The sequence below is a fragment of the Ornithodoros turicata genome, unplaced genomic scaffold (genome assembly GCF_037126465.1).
Source record: "Ornithodoros turicata isolate Travis unplaced genomic scaffold, ASM3712646v1 ctg00000885.1, whole genome shotgun sequence".
NCBI lineage: Eukaryota > Metazoa > Arthropoda > Arachnida > Ixodida > Argasidae > Ornithodoros > Ornithodoros turicata.
Window position 1 is genome coordinate 204,728 of NW_026999410.1, and position 12,137 is coordinate 216,864.

Genomic DNA, 12,137 nt, shown 5'->3' on the forward strand with positions numbered 1-12,137 from the left:
TCTGTGCTTCACTCGACTCACCGGCCGACGCGCGCTTTACGTCGGAGTTTCAACTGGTATTGGAGTCTTCAACGTTCGAGCAGGTATGTGTATGTGTTTGTAGTCGTTTCTCAGCGGATAATTCGTGTGAGTTGCATTGAATTGCAAAAGAACGAAACCATGTCAATACGCGTCTCGTCGCGTTTGCGTTGTCTGAGGCTGTTATTTGCAAATACCTTGCTTAAAACTTGTCTCGTTAATACAGTCTTGACGTTTTCCTCATAATTCTGACTTGCAAATTGTTTTATACGCACGTATTAACCGTACTGTGTTGCGTTTCGAGGCCGCGTTCCCGCTTACTTGCCCGCCTAAATGCGTCCGCCACAAGCGATTTATTGCAATATAAAACGCAAAGAATGCAGTTACGTGACCGAACTCTCAGGTTGATGTATACAGTAACGTATAGTGTTGTCCAGAGAGCGATCAGCACGAATGACAGCTGCTTCACGTGTTCGCGCAGTGAATTGATTTCGAATTGCTCCGTGAAGTGAGGCATGCACATATCCGTTATTTGATGCTACTGTATACCATATATATACAGTTGTTGCTGGTCACATTCTGCAAATACGTGAACATATTTTCTTTTTTGTTTCAGATACTTGGACCATCATGTCACAGTCGCAGTCACTGGTAGCCAGCAGTTCTGCAAAACGGTAACAACTGCAGTCTTTGTCTACTTAAGACATAAGAAATTTGCAATGACAGGAAGTGGAAAAGAAAGAAAACGGTTAAGGCGCAAGCTGCGGCAGCGCATTGCAAAGGAGACTAAGCAGTGCTTGGACTTTGTCGAATCACATGTCAGTGTGCTGCATTCTTCTGTGCCGTCAACATCGCATGACGTAACCCATCTCCCACAATCCCAGTCCTCTACGATGGCTAACCTTTTAACGACTGGGACTTCTAGTGGCAGTGTTACATGTGATACTCCTCACGAAGCAATGCAAGCAGACCTGTCATCAATTGAGCCTTGTGACATTGCGCGAAGTGTTCCCTCTACAAGTCCCGTAGCTGAGAGTGCTGTGCTTACTGGTAATTGGGAAGCAGTTCCGGGTTCCAGCTCCTTAGATAGTAGCACAGAGATGGAGGATGACTACCTAGCTGAGGCTGATATTGTATCTGACATCAGAAATTGGGTTTTGAACAACAACATCCCTAGGGGTGCAGTAGATAAACTTCTTGGGATACTTCAGACAAGGATTCCGGAACTGCCCAGAACGTACCGGACACTCCTTGGCACTCCATCGTGTACACCATCTGTCAGTATGTCGAATGGCGACTATGTTCACTTCGGTGTAGCAGCCCAGCTTAGAAAGAAACTGGAGTCATGCATACTGCTGCGGCAAGGCACAATAGCAATTTCTATAAATGTTGATGGCTTGCCCCTTTTTAAAAGCAGCAGCACAAATTTCTGGTGCATTCTCGGCCTTCTGCACAGCTCCACATGCCGGGAATGCAAGACAGTTTTTCCCATTGGTGTATTTTGTGGCTCAGGCAAACCTCCCCTTGGTGACTTCCTTGGAGCCTTTGTTCAGGAGTGGAAAGACCTGATGAAGAATGGCATGGAATTTGATGGTACTATGTACAAAGTGACTCTTAAGGCCATAATATGTGATGCCCCTGCCCGAGCATTTGTAAAAGCGATAAAAGGTCATAATGGTGCTTTCGGTTGTGAAAAGTGTGTCACTGAAGGCACACACAAAGGTAGAATGACATTCCCAGACTTCGAAAGCCCTCTAAGAACAGATGGATCGTTTTTGCTGCAAGTTCAAGAGGAACACCATGTCGGGGTTTCTCCTCTTGCTACAGTTGGCGTGCCTATGGTGTCGGGATTTCCGCTGGACTATATGCACTTGGTGTGTTTAGGGGTCACAAAGAAGTTGCTCGAATTTTGGTTATGTGGTAACTTGGCCACGCGATTGGACCACACAAGCGTTAGCTCCATCTCTTCCATGCTGGAATCTATACGAAGCCATGTCCCGTCTGATTTTCCTAGGAAGTGCAGAGGCCTAAGAGAAATCAAACGGTGGAAGGCCACAGAGTTTAGGTTTTTCCTCTTGTACGCAGGTCCACTTGTGCTCCAGGGTGTATTACGTGATGAGGTCTACAACCACTTCCTATGCCTGCATGTAGCAGTGGCCATCCTTGTGAGCCCACGCCATCGAAACTTGATCGACTATGCTGATGACTTGCTGCGGTACTTTGCTAAGGTGTGCATCACGCTCTGTGGGGAAGAGTTCATTGTATATAATGTTCACTCACTCATCCACCTTGCGAACGATAGCCGCTGTCATGGCCCACTTGATGAGTGCAGTAGCTTTCCATTTGAGAGCTTTATGCAAGTGCTGAAGCGCCACATTCGTTCAGGCAACAAGCCGCTTCAGCAGTTGCACAGACGGGTATCGGAATTCATGACACAGAAGTCATTGTCAGCTCACAGGAAGAAATTTGATGAGTGCAGTGTTGTACCATCATCCCAGCAAAACGTGGGGACAGCAGGACATGAGTCTCAATACTCAAGAGCGCATCTGTATGGCTCCTTGGTTTGTACAAGTCCAAGGGATAGACATTTACTTTTACGCAGCGGGAAGGTTCTTTCTGTTAGCCAAATTATGTTGTCGGCTCGTATAGTCACATTTGTTGGTCACACATTTTTGAGGCAGGAAGAGCTTTATACATCCCCATGCCCTTCATCCACACTTTCTATTTATGTAGTTTCCGAGCTTGATTCCGCTCTCACATCAGTGAACGTTCCTGACATTGTCTGCAAAGGAATGTGCTATCCTTTCCGTGGAAAGATGGTTTTTCTCCCATTGTTTCACTTTTGCGGTCGTGACATCTAATGATTCCAAGTGCCTGTGTCTATTTTGAGCCAACTGTTACCATCAGATGAAGAGCCACAAAGTGCTGTGTGCTACATTTTTTTTGCATTCCACTGTTAGTAACTTGTCCTCCGCCCTTGTATCTGTTCCTGTTCACACTAATATACCAACCTACTCTATTCGTTTGTGTCAGAAGTCACTGCTGTTCTTTTTCAATGATAGCAATCTAATTCCAGCTACCACGTTGTAGAGTTCCGAGACAGCAGTACATATGTTGTTTCATCATGCTGGGTCAGCCAAACCATTGCTGGAACGTTTGCTCACTGGCCAGAGGGTGTGTCGAAGCTCGAACTTTGTAAGCTTCTGAGAACTCATCATCCTCCTCAAGATATGTGGACAATGCATCACATTCGAATTCTCCATACTACAGGTCAGTTCGTGTACGAGCTGTATTTGCGACTTCGTAAGAGGTGCGCTTTTTTGTGCCTGGGCACAACCAGTCGGAGCCAGAGCCTTATTTTTTAATGCTATATTTCAGACGACATAGAGGAAGCCTTGGACATGCTCTCTACTGCAGAGGAAACTTCCAACTTTGAGTGTGACGGAGAGGTTCAGAAGAAAACAAGAAAAGCACGAAAGAGAATCATCTTATCAGACAGCGAGGAGGACACTCCTGAGGAAGAAAAAGTTCCACGAAAAAAGAAAGGTCGGGGTGCTATCAGTCGGCAATTTGACAAGTTTTCGTGAGTGCCTCTAGCAGGCAATACGTACTATTATAGCTTTCGTACTTCCTGCATCTTGCACTCTTCTAACTTTCAGGATCTAACCGCCATACAAAACAAATTCCTCCGCCTCCTAGTTTACTGTCTCGTCTACAGCAGTCAGGTAAATGCGCATTGTGCATCGCACATTCATCAGGTAACAAATTGTGTCTGAGTCTTGTCCAGTGTAGTTTTATCTGTGCGCTTATTGCACCTCAGGAGGTTGCATTGCTTGTGTAGCTTCTGCATTTATTCGTGAGAATTGTGCTGTATGTGATGCTATGTGCTTATTGATTGAGATTAACTCCTATTGCAGCATCCAGTGCCTCTAACTGTACCCAAGAACGGGTTGAGAATACATATGCATCCGGTACAAGTTACACGCAGGCCTCATCTCCAAGAATATCTGCCCTCCCGACCTTCCACCCATCACCTGCTGGTATGGAAATGCGTAAGGAAACCCATGGCATGTGTGCTCATTCTCAGAACAAAACATGCTTTCAGTCGTGTAGATCATGTCATATACATAGATATAATGACATACTTAATAAATTTTATTAGATAATGTGTATAATATAACACATGCAAAAATCACTTTCACTGTCCCTCAAATCAAGTTATCACTTTGCTGCGCAGTGCCCTCTACTAGACAATCCTATTCAATGCGCAACCCGGCCCCCATACTAGAACAGGAAATGTCCGGACGAGGTTCCCGATATAATGGTTTGAATACCTTCGTACCTATATCTTAGAATACCTTGTTCAGTTTGTAATTCTTAGCATAGTTGAATGATTATCCTAAAGATACCTTAAATGAAAACTGATGGTTGCGCAGGAGACACTGAGTTGGCGCTTTCTGAAATTGACCAGCAAGTTGATTCTCAACAAGCATCTCAGGGCAGGTCTGCATCAGCATTTTCTGAGCCGTGGGGAGACGGCCTAGGTAAGCACTTGATTAGCTACGTGTAACATTCCTTCCTCTGCGGTAAGACTGAGTGCACCGATGCTGTAATTTTCCATGTCGCTTTGTGTTTCAATACTGTATAGTGAGTTCTCATCTGAAGCATTTGAGTGCATTTTACTGTTTGATTCTGAGTGCTTTGATGTACTCCTTAAACCTGGCAGCATTCATTTTCTACATATATTTTGACCTGGGCATAAATGTCGCAGTGACGAAGGCGGCAGTCATTGTCTGATACTTGCACCCTTATGGAATATGTTGTATTCTATTTCAGGTTCTTCATGCAAGAAGGTTCTCCACGCAATACATGAAACCCTACTCGCCTTAGATGCCAGATTTATTGGTATGCCGCCAATTCTTTTGTGCTACATACTGTCAGACTTTTCAGCAACATTGTTGCCAATGCATATGTACCTTCCTGCAACTGATTTGGGCCTGGGGCACACACAGAAGCTAGTGCATATTCATAATGGCTGAGGGATAGATAGAACATGGCATGAAAGCGATCGCGCGATTGAGTGTGTTTAGAACTGATTAAGGATAGCCAAACCGCAGTAAAGATATGTTTTGCTCCTTTTGCCAGCTGGTATAAAACAAGAAGAACCAGAAACGAAGGGCAGTGAGGATGTTGCATATTGCAATAGTTTGCAAAGCTGGTGCACGAAACGGTTTTGAGTGTTGGAGGTGCCTATCCGAGACCGAATCAGTGCAATGCCGAACCAAATGTAAGATACCACTTACTCATCCCATGCACATCTTGTCCCCTACAGGATTTCAAACCAAGGCCTTCCAACATGATAGAGAAATGTTGATTATGCTGAAAGAACTACAAAAGAAGCACAACCGTGGCATGGTAACTGTGCATTTACCTGAAAACTGTCCCCATTTGCCAGCCACGACCTTCTCAGAGCTTCAAGAATTGGACACTTTACTCGAAGAACCTGACAACATGGCGAAAACGGTAAGGATCCCCATTGCTGGCATTTGATGTCAGACAGTTCTGCTTTGTTCGAACTACTTTTCTTTTTTTTTTCGGTTGGGTTCAGTGTAATCTTGGGTAATATTGTACCAGGAGATTTCCAAAGTAATTAACCAGTTATTTCTTGTTTTTTTTCCCACAGGTACAGTTCTTCTCTATGAAAGGGGGATCCGACTATAAGGACGCCATCCGTCAAATCCTCAAAGGCCTCTTGAAACACACTCTTGCCGTGAATTGTAGCTGGAAAGGGTCTCGAGGAGACAAACATGCATTTTCAACACTGCAGAACGTCACAAGGCTTGTCCTAGGTAAATACCTACAATGTGGTTCGATATGGGTACCTTGCATATTTTTAGTATAGCTTTTCCGGTGCTCCTCAATGTGTCCAGATGTTATTCCTACATACTTGCCGTTGTTAATGAAGTAAGCATTTGCCACAAAATAGGAAAAAGTGCTCTTTTTGCTCTCAGAATCCACTCGAATCAACTTCGGAGACGTTACTCACAGCATGGTCAAGCAGGCAAGCAAAAACTGGCTCATGTGGGCACGTGACCGGAATGGAGGCCGCACAGAAAGAAGACATTCGAGCCGCAGCGGCTGCAGCACAGATCTGTAGCACCCACTGACTTCAACGTTACACTCCCCCTCGCTGACCCTGTGATGTTTTTAGTACAAACATACTTTTATTATTTTATATTATGTTGATTTTTGCGTTGTTTCGGAGTGTACAAATAGTGCACTTGATAAAAAATAAATGTACACATGAAAGTATATATGCACAAATAAAACATGTTCAGTGCGTAACTCTCTTTTGGGATATTATTTCCTTGCAAAAAGATAATCAAATTAGATTGTTACATTTTAGTGTAACTTGGCACAAGGTTGGCCCAATATAGGCTGGCCAATGCTTGGCAAGTCATTGGCCAGGGTACAGATCCGTACCAAGGGCCAAGCTTGTTGGCCAAGCACTTGCCCAGCATGGCCAGGTTGGACAGCCAAGCAAGTACCAAGCTTGGCCCAATCTTGGAATGTCGCTTGGGTAACTTTTTTCGCGTAATTAGTGTTTAATTACTCTGACACTGGCTTTTGCTTTCGAAAGTTGTTCACTTCTGTAACCCGGGATTCTTCGCAGACGATGTTACGCAGACAGACGAATGCAGACCAACAGCGATATATTGTACAGTCCTCATGTAATAAATCGCTGTAGTCTTCCACACCTGCTCCCTGGACGTTTTTCTTTTTGTAATGTAGAAACGAAATTTTCATCATTCGCGGCCTCTTTCATGCTGTCGAATTAGCTGCAGCTGCGATTGCAGACGACAAAACAGTTGGAGGTCGTCTTGCGACTTCTTGTTGGTCAACAAAATGACTGCACTTTTGTCTGGGTTCTTGTCTGAGGACAGTGATATTCAAGATCTACAGGACGCTCTTCTTCTGCCAAGAGAAGCAATGCCAAAGCAGATGTGCTCATGAGATGACCCATTTAGCAGGTTGGATGATGAGGCATTTAGGCAAAGGTTCCGCTTGACGAAAACTGCGACTCTGCACGTTCTTGGACTGTTTGAGGTACAATTTTCAAACGCAAGCAACAGAAACAACCCAGTATTGCCACTCAACCAACTGTTGATAACGCTGCGCTTCTATGCGACAGGCACATTTCAGGCTGTTCTTGGGGACCTTTCTTTCATTCATAAGTCTACAGTATGCCGCATTGTTAAGAAAGTGTCACGTGTACTGGCATCTCTGTCAGGACGTGATTAAATTTCAGACAACAGCAACAGAGCGGGCTACCACCACGGAAGAATTCGATAACATATCAAACTTCCCGTTTGTTGTCGGTGCTCTGGACAGCACCCGCATTGCAATTCAGTCTCCAGGTGGTCGACTAGCAGAGCTCTATAGAAACCGGAAAGGACATTTCTCTCTGAATGTGCTGGTTGTGTGTAATGCACACCTGCAAATCACAAATATTGTTGCCAGGTGGCCGGGGAATGTCCATGACAGTACGGTTTTTCAATAATTATTTGCTGCAAGGGGAGTTCGAATGGGGCACATATGGCCAGTCACCTCTGCTTGGTGACGGCGGATACGCCTGTCGGCCATACCTGATGACATCCCTTCGAGCAGCACATACAACATCCGAACGAAGATATAACGCATCCCATATACGCGCCCGTAACACTGTCGAGAGAATGTTTGGAGTTTGGAAGCGGCGCTTCTCTGCTCTCAGGTACGGGCTTCGCATGAGGCTTAGTACAGCACTTGAGGCTATTGTTGCGATGGCAGTGTTACATAACATTGTCTCTACAACTGGTGATCCTGTGCCAGGTGCAGATTGTGATGATCTACGTCCTGTTCATCCTGAAGTGGAACCTCTCCCAGGATTGGACACTTCGACCGGAAACACAACGCGACAACAGCTCATCCCAGGCTTTTTTTTAAGAGTGATGAGGACAAAGCGTGTGTAAAGAACGACTCTATTTGGACAGCAAAATTTTTCCCCTTGAAAGGGTTGTGCTTGCTTTGCATATTTCATGTACGTACACATAAATGGGGCACATGTTGGATGTGCAATATTAGAAACCTAATTAACTGGTTGTTTACATTCTCTTGCAGGATTTGCAGCTCTAAATTCACCTTTTTCACTTGCTTTTCAGCTTCTTCTGTCTTGATACGAACCAGTCTCATCCCAGCCTCATGCCGCTCCTTCAATATTTTTAACTTTGCATCCAAATATGCCTTCCTCGGATCAGCCACTCCAGCATAGTTGTGGAAGGCTCTCCGGTTGGAGGGCCGTCCTGTGCGTGGATGTGTTGTGGACCTCTCATTTTGATTTACCCTACTGGCTTCTGCGGGAGTTTCATCCTGAAGCAATAGTTTAGTATATAAGGGCAGCATACTGTGTAAACGTCCTTGCACAAGTGCAGCATATGCTCAAAAATTAAAAAGTTGTGTTTAGTTGTGCGGCACTTGTCTCTGCTGCAGTGAACACACTTCTTTCTTGGGTGTTCTGAAGTTGAACAGTGTCTGTTAATTGAAATGAAAGTACCAGGGTTCTACTACAAGGTTTGGCTTGATGTAATAAAATGGAGAGTGTGGCTCTTATGGAGAGAGACAGCTACTCCAATTCAATGTTGAATGAAGTAAACTACACACGCATGTAGTTTTCTATAGGTTTTCCCATATCAGAGCTGTGACTCGTATGTGAAGACATTTACCTTGAGTGAAACGCGTTACATTCGCCAAAGATGTTTTAAGCGCAGATCAATTTGTTGCGGCCCCTTGTAATAAATAGAACCATAAATCAGTCTATAAAATGTTATGGCAACTCCTTTTCTTTTAACATTCTTTTTTGTTTCCTTTTCACACGGTTGTTCTTCGCAGCTATTGATATTTTTTCCGTGATATTTTTTTACCTTCACTTTGTGATGCTATAGCAGACAACAAAAAATTACAAAGGTGTCGTCTGCCAGTATATCGACGTGAGACACAATGCCGGAACTGAATTCTTGGCGCACGACAGTGACTTCCAAGACCTTCAGGACATGCATCTTTTTCTGAGGGGCATCTTTTCCAAGGTCATTTTTGAAGAAGACTACGATAGACACAGCAAACAAGAAAAATGCTTTATTTACAAGTAACTTTTAGTGAAATGCAGAGGTCATACACTTTGTACTGCAAATATAGTATATTTCATAAACAAAGGAAGCATATGCTAAATGTGAGTCTGCTGTTGCAGTCTCTGTAATCGAAGCTTTGCTTTTGCCAGCTGGGTCTCTGTCAACTCTGCCTCGCAGAGGAGCACCCTCATTTTCATTTCGTGTTGCTCCTTCAGCATCTTCAGCTTTTCCTCAAAGTATGCTTTTCTGGCATCAGCAACTCCAGCATATGTGTCCAGGGCACGCTGGCTGGTGGATGCTCTAGCAGATTGCCCCGCCATACGTGATGCTGCTGTAGGCATGATATTGTGGCTTTCGTTTTGTGTCACGGTAGAAGCTTCAACCTGGAATAGTGGCATCAGAAAAAGTTATTACAGTGGATAGGAGAGCCTAGCATGAAGGCGTTGTATGGGGAGCATTTCAGTTTTTACAACGTGTTTAAAAAAGTGCCATGGGATGGACCTGTCACTATAAGTCAAAAGCAGGCAATGCGACATGTCGGTGGGAAAAAGATATGATAGTCGTCGACAAATGCCTGTTTGATCCCAATATCCCATTTTAGAAACGTGTCTTTTAACCGAAGTAACTACAAGGATTTTTTAAGACAACAAGTACTATATGAGTTCACTAACACCCTCCCACTGCAAAAAAACAAAGCTATAATATATCCTCACAGTTCCTTAAGATGTGCTGGGCCCAGTGGCAGATGGTGGGGCAGCCATTACTTCCAGCACGACACTCGTTCGTTCTGTGTCAGCGTTCCCAAGCGTACCCTTAAAATGCACAGAAAGTATGAAGGCACCATACTCTACGTGGATGGCTCTACCTTTTTTTAAATAGCATGTATATTTTTCATGCAAAATTTACAGCTTCGCAGGTGGGATATGAAAATGCTATTTGAGTTAGCCTTACCGTACAAAGGAGCATCGGAGTCGAACGCATTTTCGATTGGTGTAAACTGTTCCGCCAGTAGAGGGGCAACTCTCTCCGCTGTCTCTACCTCCTGAGCTGCTTGGGTCGTCGTCAGTTGCTCGCCTCGTTCACCAGTTGGGAAGTCCCTTTCTCCCCCGCCCGTCACCATAGTTTGAATTCTGTTGTGTGCTGTCAGCCTCCTGCTCCTTTTTTTTAGATTTTTATAACACTTTTTGAGCTTCCGTGGCTCCCGGAAGGTTGTGTCTGGTGCCGAATTGAAACGGCGGGCGATTGTTTCCCATGCTTCGTTTTTCTGCCTGACTGTCACCGCATTTGTTGGTTTGTTTTCAGTTATACCTATGTAATCTTCTGCAATATCTCGAAGTTTCTGTTGCTCTCTCGGTGTGAACTTTGGACACCGCGGTCTCGACGACATGATAACACAGCAGGCGCAATCCTGTAACAAAGCAGACGACAGCGTAGCAGACGAGAGCATCTGCAGAATGAAGTGAGTCACGCAAACGACACAATTCGGGTGGAAAAGAGCTTTATTTCGCCTTGTTTCAAAAGTAGAAACGCAAATTAAGTTCAATTATAGCAAAGAAAACTCTCGTCTGCTGTCACAGAAACAAACGAGCGTGCAGGGTCCGTAGCAAGGTGTGTCGGCGTATCGCATAGTCATGTGACCTCGAAAAGCCAATAACACGTGGCCCTCGAAGTAGACGAACAAATTCCCTAGAATTCCCGAGCGTGAACTAGGTTTCGCAAAGTGACGGGCATAAATGAGCGTGAGGTTTGGTGCAACGCAAAGTTGAGGGCTCCCCCCCCCCCCCCGCTGAACCTTGTTTGAGGGAACTCAAGCGCTAAGCCGGTCCCCCGGGAGCGGCGTCTGAAGCCGAGATTGGTGTACCGGCGGTAAGGGTCATTTCCTTTGTGGCTGAAGAAGAAGAAGAAGAGGAGGTAGAGGAGGACTCTACACATTCTTCCTTGAAACGAACACCAACCGCCGGTTGCACCAATCTCGGCTTAAAACGCCGCTTCCGGGAGACCGGCTTAGCGCTTGAGTTCCCTCAAACCAGGTTCAGCGGGGGGAAGCCCTCAACTTTGCGTTGCACCAAACCTCACGCTCATTTATGCCCGTCACTTTGCCAAACCTAGTTTAGGCTAGGGAATTCTAGGGAATTTGTTCGTCTGCTTCGACGGCCACGTGTTATTGGCTTTTCGAGATCACATGACTATGCAATACACCGACACACCTTGCGACGGGCCCAACACGCTCGTTTGTTTCCGTGACAGCAGACGACAGTTTTCTTCGCTGTAATTGAACTTAATTTGCGTTTCTACTTTTGAAACAAGGCGAAATAAAGCTCTTTTCCAGCCGAATTGTGTCGTTTCCATGACTCACTTCATTCTGCAAATGCTGTCGTCTGCTACGCTGTCGTCTGCTTTGTTACAGGATCGCGACTGCCGTGTTATCATGTCGTGGAGACCGCGGTGTCCAAATTTCACACCGAGAGAGCAACAGAAACTTCTAGACAGGGTGTCGAACCGAACCCGAACCCGAACCGAAAACCGTACCCGAACCGATATTTTTGCCGGAACCGAACCCGAACCCGAACCGAAATTTTCATGACACTGCTGAACCCGAACCGGAGCAGAACCGTAAAAGATAATAGCGGTAACCGGTTCGCAGCAAAACGGTTCGGACATAAAAGAAGTCAGCATAAGAGTTCCTCTCTATCCCCGAACGAAGGCACATTGGTATCATCATCACGCACCTATATCATGGATTTCAGAAATTTTCACCTAGCAGTCAGACGACGACGTATAGTAGGAATACTTTCAGTGCCTTTTTAACACGTTGAAGCGCAGTTGTCCTTGTGAGCGCCGCGGCTAGCGCCCCACGCACGCGGTGATGCGGCATCTACTCTTCAGAGACGAGGTGCCATCACTCTTAGAAATGAGCTTCACCGCATAGCACGCTCCTAGCCAACCACCATCTCGAAT

General features: G+C 45.3%; 2 long non-coding RNA genes across 3 annotated transcripts; both read left to right on the forward strand.

Annotated features, from left to right (window-relative positions):
* The first annotated feature begins 3,628 nt into the window (after positions 1 to 3,628).
* Positions 3,629 to 4,385, forward strand: LOC135375517 (uncharacterized). The gene is made up of 3 exons (XR_010417266.1): positions 3,629 to 3,743; positions 3,936 to 4,058; positions 4,256 to 4,385. It is a non-coding gene; the product is annotated as an uncharacterized LOC135375517 (long non-coding RNA).
* A 351-nt stretch (positions 4,386 to 4,736) lies between these two features.
* Positions 4,737 to 5,751, forward strand: LOC135375532 (uncharacterized). Of its 2 annotated transcripts, none has more exons than XR_010417270.1 (3): positions 4,737 to 4,923; positions 5,164 to 5,541; positions 5,702 to 5,751. It is a non-coding gene; the product is annotated as an uncharacterized LOC135375532 (long non-coding RNA). The 2 variants fall into 2 exon arrangements; XR_010417269.1 differs by having other exon boundaries at positions 4,744 to 4,923; positions 5,351 to 5,541.
* The last annotated feature ends 6,386 nt before the right edge of the window (positions 5,752 to 12,137 follow it).